We start from the raw sequence: 6,637 nt of genomic DNA on the forward strand, positions 1-6,637 counted from the left end.
GGGGCAGACCTGCCCCAAGTCAGTCCACAAGTCCCACTCAGAGTTCTCTGCCCTGCCCCAGAATGGCCCTGCACAGGACCCCAGAGGACTCCCAGCCGGGCCAGCCTGAGCTCTGGGAGAGAGGAAGGGAAGGCTGATGGACGTAGGCCTGTGTCAAGAGTCCCTCCCAATTACACAGCAAACAACGTGGCTCAGAGGTGGAGCGCTCGCCTGGCACGTGTGAGGCAGCGGGTTCCCTCCTCAGCACCACTTAAAAATGAATAAATTAAGTACAGGTATTTTGTCCATCTACAACTAAAAACTGTTTAAAAGACATATAATAAAATAAGTATCCATAGCCTTAAAATATAAAGAGATCTTAGAAGTCAATCAGAAAAAGATGAGAATCTTGTGAAAAAAGGCACCAGATAATGTGGAGGTCTTCCACAAAGAAATGCAAGTGACCCATAAATACATGCATCAACCTCATAAGAAGTCCAGGAAACCCACATTAAATTGAGATACCATTTTGCCCATCCATTGACAAAGCTGAAAAGGCTGGTGGGGACTGTCAGGGACAATGACTCTCCCTCCAGGCAATGTCACTGCGAGGAGCCTTAGAAGTGGACCCGGCTGACTTCACACCCACCCTGAGGGAGGGCTTCCAGAACCACCTGGATGAGACGCAGAGGTTTCCACACAGAAGGACGGAAGGACACACAACCTCAGTGCCCAGCCAGAGGGGAGGTCGACACAGTGTGAGTCTCTGCAGCCTTAAAGACCACATATGGGGGGCTGGGCTGGTGGCTCAGTGGTGGAGCGCTCGCCTGGTATGCACGAGGCCCTGGGTTTGATCCTCACAACCACATAAATGTAAAATAAAGACATTGCGTCCACCTAAAACTAAAAAATAATGTTTTAAAGACATCACATATAGGGAAAAAATATTTTAAATCACATATAGGAAGCCTGGCCAGTGGCCAGACCTGTCATCCCAGCCATAGGAGGCTGAGGCAGGAGGACCCAAAGTCAAGGCCAGCCTCAGCAACTTAGCAAGACACTGTCTCAAAAGAAAAGAATGAGGAGGCTGGGGACGTGGGTCAGAAACAAAGAAAACACCAAGGGGGAGAGAGAGATGTGTATCTATGGGAAGGTTTGACCAACTACCAGCAGGGTCGCTGTGGGGAGGGCCCAGGCTCATGTGATGCCCTGTGGTGACCATAACCGGCAGGCCTGGACTGGCCCCTAGCGCTCAGCCCCACTGGCCACGCGCCCTGGAGCAAGTGACCTCACCTCAGCCTCCGTGAGAGCTGAGGAAGGGTGTGGCGGGAGCGCAGCCTCAGGCAGCGGAGTGGCTCAGAAGACCCCCAGCCGAGGCTGCTGGGTATCGGGGCGCGAGTCACCAGCACGGGAGGGAGAAAGGCCCGGGCAGTGTCCAGGCTGCTCACAGACGGGCACTGTGCCCAGCCCCCGGACATGCTGCCTCTGCTCAGGCCACGAGGCCCTGGCTGGAACCTCAGGGAAAGCCACCTGCCACCCCCCACCCAGCCCGTCTCCGCGCCTGGGCCCCAAGCAAGGGCAGTGGGAGCTCTCCTCAAAGACCAGCTGAGCCCAGGGCGGGGGGCAATGCTCAGCAGGCAGGGGTGCAGGGAGGTCCCAGGAGACAGGAAGGGCTTGGGAGCCCACGGTGACTTGAGGACAGGGCGGGGCCGGTCGGGAAGGGCCTGCCCTGCTCCAGCTGGCACCAAGCAGGTGGCCTATCCCTGACTGAGGAGCCTCTGCTGGCCCCACCCCAGGTGCGTCCTGCAGGCCCCAGCCCCAGCAGATGCAGAGGCCCCTGTCCTGGAGGGAGCCCTCTTCCCAGTCCCCCGGGAACTCTGACCCAGCTGGGTCCTGGGCCGTCCACCCAAGACTCAGCTGGCCCCACCTTGGGCTGCGTGCTCAGGACTGCAGTCAGGCGTGCTAATGCCAGAGGGTCAGCGGGCGCCGCAGCCAGGTGCACTGGGCCTCCTTTCCTGCCCACTGCCAACCTGGACGCCTTCCCACTGTCTCTGTTCCCCAGGCCCCGCAGTCCCTCACCCCAAAACATCACCCATAAACCTATCCTTCAAATTCCCTAAAGAGGCACAAGCCCCCGTGGTCCCTAGGACCTCACCCCATTGCCTCCTCTTGGGCCCCAGAGACCCCCGAAGTCTGATGGCTGAGCCACCTCCTGCCACGCTCACTGAGGCTGGTAGACACATGCCTACCCCAAAGCCTCTGCCTCAGGATTAAGGCTTGTGCTGGAGTGGCATCCTGAGCAGGGGCGTCCTGAGACCCTGGCGCCCTCCTGCAGGACCCGGGACTGTTGAAGGCCAGTGTGGTCACTTCTGAGGAGAGGGAGGGGTTCCAGTCCTGGGCAGGAGACAACCTCAACAGAGAGCTGCTGTCCTCAGAGGGATTCTGCCTGCCCCCTGCACCCAAGTCCAGCAGGAAAGCCAGGTTTCTCCAGAGCGAGCCTGCTGCCCCTGGAGGACCCACGAGCAGACTCGGGTGCTGGCCTCCTGTGAAGCACAGGACAGACAGACGATCTGACTCCAGGAGCTTCCACCAGGTGCACCCCTGTCCTCCCTCACGGCAGCCTCTGTGGAGCTGGGTCAAAATGCACTCCCCAGGCAAAGGAGTCCCCTGGGAGTGACGCAGGAGGGTGGAGCTCAGGAGGGAGGGCACGGGAAGCAAGAGGAGCCCGGGGTGCTGGGCGAGAAACCCAGCCTCAGCCTGACCCGAGGGGCCGTGGGCACAGAGGCCATCCTAGGTGAGGGCTTGGTGAGGGCTAGGTGTGGCCAATGCAGCACTCTCGTCCTTGGCTCAGGGGCCCAGGGCAACAGAACACCAAGTCCCTTCCAGGTGAGGCTGCTCTGGGCTCCAAGAGCAACCCCCAGGAGAAGGGGGTGAGGGCTGCTAGAAGCACAGGTGTGGGTGCAGGTGACATCAGTGACTGGGACACAGGTGAGACATGCAGGCCCTGAACCAGTCCCAAGAGTCTGGGACACCTGGTTAGGCCCTTCAGTGATCCTGAAGAAGGGTAGTCCATGGGGCCCAGGCTTCTGGGACTCGCTGTTGTGGGGCCAGGCCCCAGGTCCTCCAGCGGCTGGTTCCTTGCCACACCACGTGGCCAGGTCCCGCTGAACGCCTGCTGGGGGCCACCAGCTGAGGGAGGAGGTTGGGAAGAGCAGGAGAGCCTGGCGAGGTGGAGGGGGCTGGGGCCCCTCAGGGAGGGAGCTGGCCCAGCAGAGGGCAGGTGGCAGTGAGCTGGCAGGACCCTGACCTTGAAAGACCACTCAGCGCCAACAGGAACGGTGGGCTCAGGGTGGCAAGGGACGTCCTGGGCACAAGGTCCCTGGAGCCCTTCTGGGGGAGGCTGGCAGCACACAGGGGGCTCTGCATTCCCCCGTCCGCTCACTGACCCCAAACTACGTGTTAAGTCCCTATGGTTTACTGCGGCGTCCCTCGGGCTGGCGCAGCAGGGCTCCACAGACGCGTGGCCTGTGACAGCAATTGATTCCCTGAGCTCAGGAGGCCAAAAGCCCAAAGTCTGGGAACAGGCAGGGCCGTGGTCCCCAAGGGCTCCCGGGGAGGACCCTGCCCCCTCTGCCAGCTCCTGGAGGTTGCAGGCTGCCCTTCTCTCTCCTTGGCCAGGGACAGCACTCCAAGCCCGGCCTCCTGTCACCCAGTGCCCCCGTGTCTGTCCTAGGGGCTTCCTCTGCGGACACACTGGGTCAGGCCCCCAGCGACCTCTTAACTTGGCTCCTTCAGAAAAGAACCTGTTTCCAAAAATGTCACCATCCCTGGTGCCGGGGCAAAGAACCCCACGTGTTGTGTGGGGGATAACTCGAGCCACGACTGGTGGCTGTCCTGCTGGGGTCGGAGGTGAGATGCAAGGTGAGCAGGGCCACGCTGCAACCAGTGTCTGATGGCAGCAAGAAGAAGAAGGACACAGGGAAGCAGAACATGGAGCCCAGCTGTACCACAGGTGCATGTGCCTGCAGAGGGCTGCAGAGGGCTGCAGAGGGCTACGGAGGGGCTCAGAAGGCTGCAGAGGACTACGGAGGGGCTCAGAAGGCTGCAGAGGACTACAGAGGGCTGCAGAGGGCTACAGAGGGCTGCAGAGGGCTACGGAAGAGCTCAGAAGGCTGCAGAGGACTACAGAGGGCTGTAGAGGGCTGCAGAGGGGCTCAGAGGGCTGCAGAGGGCTACAGAGGGGCTCAGAGGGCTGCAGAGGGGCTCAGAGGGCTGCAGAGGGCTACAGAGGGGCTCAGAGGGCTTCAGAGGGCTGCAGAAGGCTGCAGAGGGGCTCGGAGGGCTGCAGAGGGCTGCAGAGGGCTAAAGAGGAGCTCAGAGGGCTGCAGAGGGCTGCAGAGGGCTACAGAGGGCTGCAGAGGGCTAAAGAGGGCTACAGAGGGCTGCAGTGGGCTGCAGAGGGCTACAGAGGGCTGCAGAGGGCTACAGAGGGACTCAGAGGGCTGCAGAGGGCTACAGAGGGCTGCAGAGGGCTGAAGAGGGGCTCAGAGGGCTGGAGAGGGCTACAGAGGGCTGCAGAGGGCTGCAGAGGGCTGCAGTGGGCTGCAGAGGGCTACAGAGGGCTGCAGAGGGCTGCAGAGGGCTGCAGAGGGGCTCAGAGGGCTGCAGAGGGCTGCAGAGGGACTCAGAGGGCTGCAGAGGGCTACAGAGGGCTGCAGAGGGCTGAAGAGGGGCTCAGAGGGCTGCAGAGGGCTACAGAGGGCTGCAGAGGGCTGAAGAGGGGCTCAGAGGGCTGCAGAGGGCTACAGAGGGCTGCAGAGGGCTGAAGAGGGGCTCAGAGGGCTGCAGAGGGCTGCAGAGGGCTACAGAGGGCTGCAGAGGGCTGCAGAGGGCTACAGAGGGCTGCACAGGGCTGCAGAGGGCTACAGAGCGATGCAGAGGGCTGCAGAGGGGCTCAGAGGGCTGCAGAGAGACTCAGAGGGCTGCAGAGGGCTGCAGAGGATGCAGAGCAGATGCAGAGGAGGCCGTGCGAGAGAGGAAGGACAGTGGGGAGGGCGTCACACCACAGAGGACACTGGATTTTTCTCCCAGTCAACTGGGAGCCCTGGAGAACCTGGAAGGCACGACCTTCCACCTTAACAGGCCCCACTGTGTGAGCAGACTGCCGTGGGGCAAGGAGCCCAGGGCCACAATGTCCTCACCCAAAGGGGACTGGGGCTGGCTATGGTGCAGGTGCATCCCTCAGGTGGCCACCGAGAGCCCGGGTTGGGCACTCAACCTGCAGTCGGGCACCACAACTGTCTGGGAGCAGAGCATCTGGGACCACCAGGGCTGTGAGCTCCAGACACACATCACAGCACCTCGAGGAGGTCCCCAGCCGGAGCCAGCCACGAGGCTGCTAGGACCCGCAGGTCAGGGACCAGAGCCGGGGCCTCCCCACTGGGCCCCTCACCATTCACTGCACCCCAGAGGCTCCATCCAGGGCAGGTACTGGGTCTTCATAGGCCACACTGGCAGAGTGACAAGCCCCCTCCCTGACTCAGTAGGGACCAGGTCTCTGCCTTCCTGGTGGCTCCGAGGAGGCCAGGGGCCTGGCTTCACCTGGATCAAGGTGCAGGTCAAGAGCTTGATCTCCCCAGCACCCTCCCAGCTGTGTGACCGTGGGCCCTCAGCACCCTCCTCTGTAGACGGATGGACAAGTGTCCCCACAGCAGCAAGCCGGAGGCCACACAGGAACCTAGTGGCAGGTGAACATCGGTGCCTATCGACGCACCAGCCATCGATGGCTCTTTCCACCTCCGCTCTGGGACGGGTCGCAGGTGGTAAGGAAGGGCCGACCCCCCAGGAGGGTGGGGGCAGGCCCTCGACGCCTCCCAGGCTCCACCCCACTCCTCATCCCCTGGCCTGGCCATGTGGCCCCCAGCAGGAAGCACTGAGTCCTTTCCGCTGTGTCCCTGCTGTCCCCTGCATCTCTGTCCAAAAAGGCCTGTCCCCGTGTGAGGGAGCCCGGCCAAGTCACAGCAGCAGCGCCCTACCGGCTCCTGTGCTCCCATGGGTGTGCCCAGCCCACAGGGTCTCACTCACTGCCACCTCCTGGCCCTGCCCATGACACTGTGCGGTAACTGGCAAGGCCCAGAGCAGGCAGCAGATGTCCCAAAGTCCAGGGCCAGCCGGGACCACACACCCCCGGGCCTGAGCCCATGTGCCAAAGCACAAAGATGCAGCCCAGCACCTGGGACAGAGGCCTGGCCCCCAGCCCTGTGGTGCCAGCTGTGGGCCCTGAGGCTGGACAGCTGGCAAGGCCCCAGCAGCTCAGTGGCCCCCACAGACCTGCAGGCCCCGCCTGGACACCCCTCGCCCCGACAGCACACAGCACTGCTCTCTGCCCATCCTCCGGGCGGCCCGGAAGCCGCAGGCCCTCCCCAGCCTGTCCCCAGAGCCCCACCAAGGCCCCACCGGGCAGCCCAGGAGGGTCCCTTTCCTGTCCTCCTTCTTTCTCTGAAGAAGAGGTCCGTGCTCAGGCTTTGATCTTCCGCGCAGCGCTGCGCCTCTGCTCCGCGTCGGCCACGGCGCTGACAGCTGTTTATTAGTTCTAAAATAGCTGAGATGCATGTCAAACATTCCGCATGTTAGAAAAATGTTTATGAAGTGTCATCGC

Source organism: Spermophilus citellus (assembly GCF_964194105.1).
Source record: "Spermophilus citellus genome assembly, chromosome: 4".
Taxonomy (NCBI): Eukaryota; Metazoa; Chordata; class Mammalia; order Rodentia; family Sciuridae; genus Spermophilus; species Spermophilus citellus.